The 13,709-nt window shown below is 45.5% G+C and overlaps 1 protein-coding gene and 1 long non-coding RNA gene across 3 annotated transcripts in view; both read right to left on the bottom strand.

Annotated features, from left to right (window-relative positions):
- The window catches only part of LOC137412847 (immunoglobulin-like domain-containing receptor 1), a 102,996-nt gene that overhangs the window by 67,961 nt on the left and 21,326 nt on the right, over positions 1-13,709 (bottom strand). The window lies entirely within an intron of this gene.
- Positions 10,155-11,982, bottom strand: LOC144889737 (uncharacterized). Its single transcript, XR_013622037.1, has 2 exons — positions 11,829-11,982; positions 10,155-11,257 (listed from the first exon to the last, which is right to left on the bottom strand). It is a non-coding gene; the product is annotated as an uncharacterized LOC144889737 (long non-coding RNA).

The following is a 13,709-nucleotide window of genomic DNA, read 5'->3' as shown; positions in this document are numbered from 1 at the left end:
CGCACTCGGTAACACACTCGCGCTCTGGCGCCATTCGCACACGCGTGCCATTTCCATTCACACAGCGCACCACGGACCTTCCACAACCGCCCGGGTTACGCTGGGATCCCAAGCGCGCGAGAAACCCTCTCGCGCCAAACAATCTCCCGCAAAACCTTTTTGCACCATATACAGCCCGGCTCACCTTTGGGATCCTCCTCTCCACACGTACCTGCAAATCTTTATAAGGATTAGCAAGCATGGCATCAGGATGCAAATACAGACTTTGAGCATATTCCAGCTCTCCCTCCAATTCATGCTCTACCCCTCCCGTCTCTCCAATTTCCACTATTGCTTCGGTTTCTCTTCCTAGCCCAACGACCGCCGGCGCGCTCAAAATTTTTTCTTTTAATTCTGCGGCCGTTGGCTTTCCCATACCCCAGGTCGCGATTTCTACCCCGGTCCACGTGACTTCGCTTTGCTCACCTTCGCTCAACCCGCACTCCTCTAGCCGTGTTACCTCGTCGCGTACCCCCGCGACCTCTTCGCTCAATCTGCTCTCCACCACTTTCTCAAATTCTTTTATTTCGTACCTGGCTTGCCCCCTCGCCAGTCCCTCATTTACTTCCCGGGCTTGGCCATTTACATCCTCCAATTGGCCCCCTAATCTGCTTTCTAATCCCCCCAATTTGCTGTCTAACCCCTCAATTTGATTTCCCAGATCATTCCTCAATCCCCCAATTTGGCTTCGCAATTGCTCACTATTCTTTTCCATGTCTTCACCCGTCTTGACCATAAAGGCCCTCATTTGCACCATAAATAGGCCCCAGTCCATTGGCACCGCGGGCTCGGCTGCCGCGGCCATGTGCGAGGCGCCACCATTTTGTGCACCTACAACCCCTGCTACAGCACCTTCTTCAATCTCCTCCTCCATTACTCCCACCTCTTCCCTGGGGTCCTGGGTTGACTCTAACTCCTCATTTTCCCCCACCGGCATCCGATCGCCTTGGGTATCCATGGCACGACTATAATTTGGATGTTAAATAAAAAATTTGGCCGCTCGTAATTTTGACCAAATTTTTCCAGCTAATATAAAAATTTGGTTCGGGCTTCAAATCCCACTCCCAGACACCAATTGTTGCGGATTCGGGGGTCGGCTCTCCCCTTATCAAGGGGGGTTAGTCCCCTTGTCTTGTAAGCTGTCCGTCCCCCAAGTCCTGCAAGCTATGACGTCACTTCCGGTCGGTATTAGCCAGGGTGATTGGTCAATGGAGTCCCAAATACCTGCTTACTAACCCGACCGTAAAGCGAGTAGATAACTCCCACCGAGCCGCAGTGTTAATGGATACGCCGAGCGAAGCGAGCCGCGACTCAGGCCGTTAACAAATACTAAACCCAATTCTAAGCGGTTCCGAAATCGTGCCACAGGTACTCAATTGAAAGAAAGGACGCAAACGATCGAATGAGTGGAAACCCAGAAAATAAGCAGAACAAAGAGTGGGTTTATTAATTATATACAAGAACCCAAAAGAAGAAACGAAAGCATGTACAAGAGCAAAAGGACACAGGGCAAGCTTATCTAAACAGTCTTACTTACAACCCCAGGACAAACAGACAGACTCACACGGGAAGGTAGTGGTAGGAGGAGAAGGGTCCAGGCAGATGGTCCAGGCGATGGGATCCGGCTCCGGGTCCGCGGCGAAGAATGGCAGGCAGCTTTGCGTGTCTTTGCGCACGACCGGACCTCATAGATATATCGGGGGACTGGGATGCGGCGTATGTAATATGCGTGCGAACTCTCTCTCTCTCAACGTTCGTCTCAGAGGGTACCCTCGCGCAGATCTCCTGGTACAATAATCAAGGAGTCCTGGTACAATAAATCTAGACATTCCCCCCTACCCCAAATTCATAACAATCTATATTATAATAGCCGTAGATGATTCTGTCTGTCTGTCTGTCTATCTGTTGGGTGTCTGTCCGGGGTGTGGCTTACTCGGTTTGCAGAGTAGCTCCACCCATAGCTCCACCCATTCTGGGAGTGGCTATAAACAAATATCCACCATTTTATTAACTCGCATAGCTTTGAGTCCTGTTTTGTAGGCCCGTGGTGTCTTGCTCTCCCCAGTTTTATTTCAAATCAAATTCGATAAATCATTTCATTTTTCACAGTCGCTAACATAGTTTTAGACTCGGTTGAAAAAAAACGGGAAGAAAATCCGATGAAAGTTGCCATTTATAGAACGAAATGAATTCTCAAAGGCCTGTAACTTCAAGGCCATTGAGTCTCTCTCACGCCTTTATCTCCAATCTAACTCACCATATGATTTCATTTTTATCGATGGTTTTACTTTTAGACTCGGTGTCAGCAATAATTGAGAACAATCCACACACGCGGGAAAATGCAGAGATATATTTTTTAAAATCGCGTCATGGTGTATCATACACCGCCCAACATGACACCGCCGGCAATGTGTCGATATATATTAAAAATTCGCTTTTGCTTTTCCGTTATGATATATTACTATTTCGTTTGATGATAGTCGTCACAAAAACGTCAACAATGATGCCGACATATATTTCTTCGTTTTTATTTCATTCAACATATTAGCCGGAAGTAAAATATGTTTCAGGAAATTACCGAGATATTTCTTCGTTTTTTTTATTAGTTATGTGCGCATACACTTTAAATAGGTTTATTTGAAATCTTTAATTTTCCACAAACATTCCACACACGCGGGAAAATGCAGAGATATATTTTTTAAGATCGCGTCATGGTGTATCATACACCGCCCAACATGACACCGACGGCAATGTGTCGATATCTATTTTAAATTCGATATATCATTTCATTTTTCACAGTCGCTAACATAGTTTTAGACTCGGTTGAAAAAAAACGAGAAGAAAATCCGATGAAAGTTGCCGTTTATAGAACGAAATGAATTCTCAAATGCCTGTAACTTCAAGGCCATTGAGTCTCTCTCACGCCTTTATCTCCAATCTAACTCACCATATGATTTCATTTTTATCGATGGTTTTAGAGTCGGTGTCAGCAATAATTGAGAACATTCCACACACGCGGGAAAATGCAGATATATTTTTTAAAATCGCGTCATGGTGTATCATACACCGCCTAACATGACACCGACGGCAACGTGTCGATACATATTAAAAATTCGATATATCATTTCATTTTTCACAGTCGCTAACATAGTTTTCGACTCGGTTGAAAAAAAACGGGAAGGAAATCCAATGAAAGTTGCCGTTTATAGAACGAAATGAATTCTCAAACGCCTGTAACTTCAACTTCAAGGCCATTGAGTCTCTCTCACGCCTTTATCTCCAATCTAACTCACCATATGATTTCATTTTTATCGATGGTTTTGGACTCGGTGTCAGCAATAATTGAGAACATTCCACACACGCGGGAAAATGCAGAGATATATTTTTAAAAATCGCGTCATGGTGTATCATACACCGCCCAACATGACACCGACGGCAACGTGTCGATATATATTAAAAATTCGCTTTTGCTTTTCCGTTAAGATATATTACTTTTTCGTTTGATGACAGTCGTCACAAAAACGTCAACAATGATGCCGACATATATTTCTTCGTTTTTATTTAATTCAACATTATTAGCCGGAAGTAAAATATGTTTCAGGAAATTACCGAGAGATATTTCTTCGTTTTTTTAAATTAGTTATGTGCGAATACACTTTAAATAGGTTTATTTGAAATCTTTAATTTTCCACAATATAATTTACTTGCCATTTATCATTTGATGATTACGAGACAAATTCCTCTTGAGGATCGTGACAATTCATGCGCTGCGTGGAAACTTCTATTTCCAAAATGAATGAGACGATCGATGAAGAACGCAGACTTGAACAGGATGCAGCAAGAAAACGAATGAGACGGGCGAACGAGTCCATCGACGAACGTCAATGCAAACTTGCGGGGTCACCCGTGGGAATCCCACGGGCATGGATGTGTGTGACATTTCGACATATTGAGTTAGATGCTGCACATTCATTTTTACAAAATGGTTACTGGCAAGTCATCAGATCCAGAAATGGTGTAAAAACCACCGTTTAGAGGCCATTTTTCCCCGCAAAGCGGGGGTTGGCCTTTTCGGGGACCGTGGTAGTTGTTGTTTTTTTGTCCCCTTTTTGAAGCAATGTTTTACGGCCGGATGCCCTTCCTGACGCCAACCCTTTTTGCCGCCTTCAACGACAAACAGGGAATTACCAGTGAACTGGTACTCAATTAGCCGACCTCGGAAGGATGACAGGCTGAGTCAACCCCCCTGGCATTAATTCGGCGATCGACCGAGATTCGAACCCAGGATCCTAAGCCGGCACCCTAGCCGCTAGCCCAACACCAGAAATGGTGTCATGAACACAATTTATTTACGCACAAGCACAAAAGCAAGACGGGCCGATTTCCGATTCCGACGGGCCGACGGGCGAGACGGGCCGATTTCCGATTCCGACGGGCCGATTTGGAGCAAGAAAAAGAACGAGACGGGAGAAAAAGGAGAGAAACGAGACGGGGAAAGCCGATTGGAGAGGCGAGTGAGGCGCGATTGGAGAGGAGTGTGAGGCGCGATTGGAGAGGAGTGTGAGGCACGATTGGAGAGGAGTGTGAGGCGTGATTGGAGAGGAGTGTGAGGCACGATTGGAGAGGAGTGATTGGAGGGGAGTGTGAGGCACGATTGGAGAGGAGTGTGAGGCACGATTGGAGAGGAGTGTGAGGCGCGATTGGAGAGGAGTGTGAGGCGCGATTGGAGAGGAGTGTGAGGCGCGATTGGAGAGGCGTGTGAAGGATTGCAGAGGAGAGGAGTGTGAGGGATTGGAGAGGTGAGGGATTGGAAAGGAGAGGGATGTGAGGGTTTGGAGAGGAGAGGAGTGCTAGGTGGAGAGAGGAGAGTGTCAGGTGGAGACAGGAGAGTGTCAGGTGGAGACAGGAGAGTGTCAGGTGGAGAGGAGTGAGGGGTCACATATTATGTGAAATAACTAAATTCACACCATTTCTGGATCTGATGACTTGCCAGTAACCATTTTGTAAAAATGAATGTGCAGCATATAACTCAATATGTCGAAATGTCACACACATCCATGCCCGTGGGATTCCCACGGGTGACCCCGCTAGTATATATATACTGTCGTGTGATTCCCCAGGTGAACACCACAGGGATCACGAATGGCCAATAGCGAGCTTTAACTTGGAGGCGATAATCAAATGCGGATTTTACTATATGCGCCGGAGGAAGAAAGGAAAGAAGAGGAAGCTGAAGAGCTTACCTGTGGTCCCGCCGGCAATTCCCGAACCTGCGGAAAATAAACTCACACGAAAACGGATTTACAAATGTACAGAAAATAATGAAAGGATTTATTAAAACAGATGCCGATGACAAGAAACGCGACCGTAAAACTAAGTTCCGAAATGGGATCCTCCACACCAGACTTAAACACAGACAAAGGGATAAAAGAATGTTGGGAAGTAAAAACGTGTGGTTTATCATGCACTTAGCTCTGATCAGTTTGGGGGGGGGGGGGGGGGTCTTGCCAGGAATCGCCAGGGCCCCGGAGGTCCGTGCGTGGGAACACGCCCAGTAGGCCTCGATGGGCCCTTGTTCACTAGGCCTCAATGTGCCCTTGTTCACTAGGCCTCATCACGCTGCAGCGGCAAGCCGCGCGTCGTTTCCGCCTGCAAAATTCTGCACGTCTCCCGGTGGCGTCTCCGACCACGGTGGGTCCGATCGTTTCCTGGAGCCCGTCGTCCAAACACGATCACTTGCGAGGTGCGGAATGGGAACAAGCACAAGAGCACGAGGGAGAAGAACAAGGGAGCCAGAGGTCGTCGAGGGCAAAAAACAAGAGAGAAAATGTCCATCTGAGAGTTCTTTTAACGGCAGGTCGTGAAGTCATCGGCGCTTATCCACCAATGCCCGCAGGCCACCACCACCTCGTCCAGCTCTCCACCAATAAGCGTGCTGCTTCTTGCTCGCCTTTCACTCTGCCAATCAGTCAGTGCCTTCTTGCTCCACCCTTCTCTCTGCCAATCAGAAGCCCTGGCCAATCACGGCTCCTCGAGGCGTGTCTTCACGGATCTTTCATCCTATGCATCCTTTTCAGTTGGGGTAATCAGCTCAAGTGCGTCATATGGGTTCCGGGTAGTTTTATTATTTAGTGTGGTTTAATTAACGAGCATTTCCTGCGCTATTGTCTATGGTGCGGTGCCAAAAGGGGCAAAGGATAGATCACTGAGGTTTGACGAACAGGGGAATTAACATAATCCCTATAACCAGTTAACATGCCCCATTCCTCATAATGGGGACAAATATACAACTTCATCCGACATTGGGGCTAAACAGGTCCTCTACTTATTACATGGTGGTGGTTCTTCTTCTTCACGACAGTCAGGGCATGATACCTGCACAAATCTACCTGACTCTACATATCACTACCCCAGTGACATAACACAGCCCCACCCCCTCCCCTCCCCCTGGAACCATAGCCCCGCAAGGTTCATTGCAGGCGCTACCATTCCAGTCTTACCACTTACCGACTCACACTTAATTAACCTATGAAATAAATCAGGAGGGCTATGGGAAGTGAGCCGAAGCTAATTACCTATTCTCCTTACCGTTCTACCCCCTTAAGCAACCATGCAAATATGTACAATCATTGAAGTTCGTGCTCCTATCTCCTGGGGTAGAAAGAAAAACAACAACACGCAAAAACATATTTTAACCACAAAACCTAACCAAAACCTGCAAAAAATTCAAGAAACACAAAAACATTTATACAACCCCTTCCTACAGACCGCGTCCCGGTGGATGCCACAAGACTCAACGTTACCTGCAGGGCCATCCCAATGCACCCCAAATTTCCACGGGCCCTATCCTGGTGTTACAGGTGAGTGACATGGCTCGGTGGATTTCTCCCCCCATTCATTCACACAAACCCATAACTACTCATACACATTGCAAAAATCATCAAAACACAAAACCATTACAAAGCACGTATTTCACCCCGCTGCGGGACCATGGCATGGATGTCATCTATCTATAATTCCAGTAATCTCTGTCTGTACGTTTGTCTGTGACCGCTGTTTCTCGACAACCACGGGTCCGATATACTTTTAACTTGCCAGGTATATTGCTGGGGACCCGAGGATGTGCCTTTTCAAGGTTTCATATTAATCGGACAATTACTTACCGAGCTATGTCCAAAAAACGATTCAACCAATCAGAGAGCAGCGAACGATCGCGTGTGCCGGCGTTGCGAATGGACCAAACCATTCCATGTAAATAGAGGGGGGGGGGTTCTGTGGTCGTTGCGAATGGACGAAACCATTTCATGTAAATAGAGGGGGGGGATTGTCACTGTACTCGCAAGCCGTTCGCCGTTCGCTTTGGCGTTGCGAATGGACCAAACCATTTCATGTAAATAGAGGGGGGGGATATAATTTTAGATAGATATATAGTACGGGCATATATATAGTACGGGCATGCCCTAGTTAATAATAATAATAATAATGCATTTATTTTATATAGCGCTGTTCAGGAAGCCCAAAGACACTTTGACAGAGTGCAAAACATAATGCATAGCAAAACATAAAAACAACTAGCGGGGTCACCCGTGGGAATCCCACGGGCATGGACGTGTGTGACATTTCGACATATTGAGTTAGATGCTGCACCTGCACATTCAGTTATATAAAATGGTTACTGGTAATTGATCACATCCACAAATGATGTAATCCACACAATTTATGTACTTTACATAACGTTAATAGGAATACATGCCCGTGTAGCTGGGAAATACAGTTTGTTTGAAATAAATCACAAATATCAGAAGAAAGTTTTTTTAATTTAGAACTATTCTCAGAGTTAAACATCACCGTAATATTATGCGTCTCCATCTCCACACACACACACACACACACACACACACACACACACACACACACACACACACACACACACACACACACACACACACACACACACACACACAAAAACAGACACACACACACACGTACAGACACATATACACACAAACACACACACACAGACATGTATATACACATACAACAACAACATGCATTTTAAGGCCATTTTCCCTGCTAGAGCGGGGGTTAGCCTACATACACATACACACACATATATACACACACACACATATTCACGCGCACACACACACACACACACACACATGTACACACGTACACACACGTACACATGACCCACATGTATATATCCCACATCCCACATGTATATACATGTTTAAAGTGTACGTGCCCTTCCCCCCTCCCCCGCCCGGCAACGCTGGGTACTTCTGCTGGTAACGAATAAAATAAAAACGAAGAAATAGGTGGAATTGGCTGAAATTCGCTCGGTGAATTCACGCGGTGTATTCGGTTCGGCTCGGTTCACTCGGTTTAAAGAAAAAGCGATAATGTCGACATGTTGCTGTCTGTGTCATGTTGGGCGGTGTATGATACTCGTTGGCTGTTGGGCGGTGTATGATACTTGTTGGCTGTTGGGCGGTGTTGTGCGGTGATATGGTGTATTTTAAAAAATATATCTCTGCATTTTCCCGCGTTGGTGACACCGAGTCGTTCTTCATCGATCGTCTCATTCATTTTGGAAATGGAAGTTTCCACGCAACGCATGAATTGTCACGATCCTCAAGAGGAATTTGTCTCGTAATCATCAAATGATAAATGGCAAGTAAATTATATTGTGGAAAATTAAAGATTTCAAATAAACCTATTTAAAGTGTATGCGCACATAACTAATAAAAAAAACGAAGAAATATCTCTCGGTAATTTCCTGAAACATATTTTACTTCCGGCTAATATGTTGAATGAAATAAAAACGAAGAAATATATGTCGGCATCATTGTTGACGTTTTTGTGACGACTATCATCAAACGAAATAGTAATATATCATAACGGAAAAGCAAAAGCGAATTTTTAATATATATCGACACATTGCCGGCGGTGTCATGTTGGGCGGTGTATGATACACCATGACGCGATTTTAAAAAATATATCTCTGCATTTTCCCGCGTGTGTGGATTGTTCTCAATTATTGCTGACACCGAGTCTAAAAGTAAAACCATCGATAAAAATGAAATCATATGGTGAGTTAGATTGGAGATAAAGGCGTGAGAGAGACTCAATGGCCTTGAAGTTACAGGCCTTTGAGAATTCATTTCGTTCTATAAACGGCAACTTTCATCGGATTTTCTTCCCGTTTTTTTTCAACCGAGTCTAAAACTATGTTAGCGACTGTGAAAAATGAAATGATTTATCGAATTTGATTTGAAATAAAACTGGGGGAGAGCAAGACACCACGGGCCTACAAAACAGGACCACGGAGGTATATAATATGGAGAGCCAATTGGCCACCTCGCAGCATTAGCCGCCGTGAAGCCACCGGAAATAGTCTGGCGGCCATATTGGGAAGCCGATCGTTTTGTAAACAAAGCCTGTCAAAGCAAAGGCGTGGCGCACTGATGATGCAGCTGGAGCGAATTTTAGGACCGCCGACTATTTAATTAATATAGAATACTAATATTTGAACTGATATTCGGGCTCAGAATCCCGTTCTTTAAGGAAATGGTGTTCATTAAGTTTGAAGTTGATTCTAGACGCATTTTTCCTGGGGAATCCAATGGTTTAGAGCTTGTTTGAAAAAAAAGTGCCCAAAATTACCGCTCGGTGTTCTTTATCGTCCTTCTCATGACCCAATCACCCACTAGTAGGAATAAGAATCCTGACATGTTACACCCCTGTTTAACTCCTGTCTTCACCTTGAACCATTCTGTTGTTTCACCTTGGTCGACGACCGCACATTGAAAGTCTTGGTAAAGGGCTTTTACAAGGTTCACTAATTTTCCAGGTATGCTGTATTTCTTCATTATGACCCAGACTTTCTCTGGGCAAGGAGTCGAAAGCTTTCTAGAAATCTATAAAATTGAGGTACATCGTCGTTTGCCATTCTTTGGCTTGTTCAATAATGTTCCTCAATATAAAGATCTGATTTGTTGTCATGTTATATGATGTTACTTAATTCAGTCATTATATTGTAACTAAGATGTGTATGTTTCTATTACCGAGATGCTAGAAACCAGTCACATAAATGACATGAAACGCTGTCATGTAGTTAACCCACACAATTCTTGGGTTTCGGAAGTTTTTGCTATTCATAACATACAAGACTTACATGTTGCAATGGAACGTTCAGCAGGACATGGTAATTGTTACATGAATAATGGAGCGGAGATATAGACATCTCATGCAACACATCTTTTACAGTTTAAATATTTACATGAAGTGTTGGTGAACTCGCCATATCAGACAAAGGGCAACCCACTTGCAGACTTGATGTCATGTCGCATCAAGAGGCGCTTATATGCGGCAACAAACTGCCGGGCCGTTGGGTTATTCCCACTTCCACATGCAATGCGGACCGCTCCAAAGAAAAGTTCAATGTGGTCTTGGCTCATTTTGTACGTGAGCAGGTATCGCAGGGGAGATGAGGCAGGTTTGACATATGTGAAATACAAAATTGTGACACTCTCTATGCAGATCATGAAACCAATGAAGGGGGTTTTCAAACGCGTATTGGTCATAACTTGACCATTCATGTTTTTGATGTTGGACAAGTAACTGTAGGCAGTATCCAGGAATGGCAGGAAAAGTCCTTCTCGTGATGTCATGAGTGGTGCCTTGTAGTTTCGTGCCAATGGATTGCGAGAATTTAGAATGTCAAACAGTTTGTCCAATGTTTCAATGTATTGGCAGGTAGCCTCACTGCCCTGAAATTCTGATAGTTGCAAAGTGTCCCTGCAAAACCGAATTGCATCTGCCACACTAGTGCTCAATGTCTGAGCGCTGTGTCCACCTTCATGACATTGCTCTTCCACTCGATGTGTTTCCGGGAGAGCTTATTTCCCAGACGCAAGCCTTCCCTCTTCTGCAGATCAAAGAGTGCCTGGATGTATTTCCACGCGATGACTTTTTTGTTGCCATCCTCCATCATTTTCATGGATCCAAGACAGTTTCTTGCAAGTTTAAGCATGTGACATGCATCGAGTACTTCGAGTACTTCGGCTTCAGTCGGACGGTTTGACCAGTCCTGTCGAAGTCACTCTCATTGAAGTGATCACTGCACAGAACTGTGGTGCCTGGGGTGGGGTAGAAGGACTCCCTTCTCAGGGCAGATGTCCATCGGGAGCACAAGTCCTTATCCTTTGGAAACCTTGAAACAAAATACGTTGTGGTCACAAAATGTGGTTGCGGGTCAAAACCTCAGAGGGCAGTCAAAACATCTGAGTCAAAACGACTCCATATCAAAATAATATTTCGAGTTTCATATGTATAGTTAAATACAACTTCATCTGCTAATGTTTGCCATGTGTCGGACTTTCGTACCTTCCACAAGTAACCCCCATTTGCTCTTTCTGCTCACGAGTGACACAGGAGGGCATGGAAACCCTGACAGTAGTAGACTGGACAATTAAGTTAAGCTCATCACAAATTAAATCACTTGACAATGATCACGAGCTGACGAGTCAATCTCGATACTTCAATCTGAATCAATGAATGAGTCAATCAGACATCAGTCTGACATACTCACATAGCCCTAGTGAATACACAATACAGTTATATTTGAGATCTGTGTCGTATTGCACACCCTGCGCGTGGTCTAACATCATCAAATTCAAACACAGTGTTCAAACTTCATTGAAACTTAATTACCTACCCCCACCACCGTGACCACGCCAAAAACTGAAAAAGCAGAACACCCGCGATCGCGGTTTGTCACTTACTTGTGAAATGTGCATGTGGAGGCCTTCCCTGAGGTATTTGTGCAGTCAAATGCAACACACTGTGGCATTTTGAAACAGCGCGTTCACAAATAAGACTCCTTACAGTCGGTAAGCATCCAAAATGAATCAGAAATTGTGAGATCAGCTGATTGTGAGATCAAACACGGACGCAGACACAATCGGCTTCCCAATATGGCCGCCAAGCAACTTCCGCTAGCTTCAGCCGACAGCCATCATTGGCTCTCCAGGTTTATTATATACCTCCGTGAACAGGACTCAAAGCTATGCGAGTTAATAAAATGGTGGATATTTGTTTATAGCCACTCCCAGAATGGGTGGAGCTATGGGTGGAGCTACTCTGCAAACCGAGTAAGCCACACCCCGGACAGACACCCAACAGATAGACAGACAGACAGACAGAATCATCTACGGCTATTATAATATAGATTGCAAAAAAAGAAGAATCAATAGGGAAATATTCAAAGCACAAAGGAGGGAGAAGGAGAGGAGATAGTCAGGGGTTAGATGCTGTGGGTTAAATGTTGAATGCAGTGTTGAACAGGTGGGTCTTGAGTGATGTTTTGAATGTGGTGAGTGAGGAGGAGTCTCTGATGGTGTGAGGTAGCGAGTTCCAGAGGGTGGGAGCAGCGATGGAGAAGGCCCTGTCCCCCCAGGATCTAAATTTGGTCCGGATGGGGGGGGGGGGGTCAGGAGGTTGGTACCAGCAGAGCGGAGGTTGCGGGTGGGAGTGTGTCTGGAGAGGAGGTCAGCCAGGTAGGATGGGGCCAGGTTATGGAGGGCTTTGTAGGTCAAGAGGAGGATTTTGTACTGGATTCTCTGGGAGATGGGGAGCCAGTGAAGCTTGTAAAGGACGGGGGTGATGTGGTCACGGGTCCGGGAATGGGTGAGTAGACGGGCAGCGGAGTTCTGAATGTATTGGAGTTTATTGGTGATTGTTGAGGGTGAACCATAAAGGAGGCTATTGCAGTAGTCCAGACGGGAAGTGATGAAGGCGTGGATGAGGGTTTCTGCAGCCACGGAGGAGAGGGATGGACGGAGACGGGCGATGTTTTTCAGGTGAAAGAGGGCTGTCTTTGTGATCTGTTTAGTGTATTTGTCGAAGGAGAGGGTTTGGTCAAAGATGATGCCAAGATTCCAGATGTGAGGGGAGGTGGATACTGGGAAACCGTCGATGTTGAGGGCAAAGTTATGGGTGGACTTGGTCAGCGTTTTTGGGCCAATGATGATTTATTTCAGATTTATCACAGTTAAGTTTGAGGAAGTTGATTTGAAGCCAGGATTTTATTTCAGTGATGCAGTTTGTCAGGATAGAGTGGGTGGCGGTGGAGATGGACTTGGTGGAGATGAAAAGCTGGATGTCATCGGCGAAGCAGTGGAATTGGAGACCATGACGGCGGATTAAGTGACCGAGGGGGGACAGGTAAAGGAGGAAGAGGAGGGGGCCAAGAACTGAACCTTGGGGGACACCTTGGGGGAGGGGAGCAGTGGGGGATTTGCAGTTATTGATGGAGATGAACTGACGTCTGTCAGAGAGGTATGATTTAATCCAAGAGAGGGCAGTGCCGGTAATGTTAAAGGTGGTTTCAAGTCGGGTGAGGAGGATGGTGTGATCGATGGTGTCAAAGGCGGCGCTGAGGTCGAGGAGGATGAGAATGTTGAGGTTGCCAGTGTCAGAGGAGAGGAGAAGGTCGTTGGTGATTTTGAGGAGAGCAGTTTCAGTACTGTGGTTGGAGCGGAATCCGGATTGGAATGTTTCATACAGGTTATTGGCAGAGAGGTGATGTTTGAGTTGAGTGGCTACAGCGCGTTCCAAAACCTTTGACAGAAAGGGTAGGTTGGAGATGGGTCTGAAGTTATTTA

The sequence above is a fragment of the Myxine glutinosa genome, chromosome 1, assembly GCF_964187855.1.
Source record: "Myxine glutinosa chromosome 1, kmMyxGlut1.1, whole genome shotgun sequence".
Taxonomy (NCBI): Eukaryota; Metazoa; Chordata; class Myxini; order Myxiniformes; family Myxinidae; genus Myxine; species Myxine glutinosa.
This window is presented reverse-complemented; position numbering and strand designations above follow the sequence as displayed.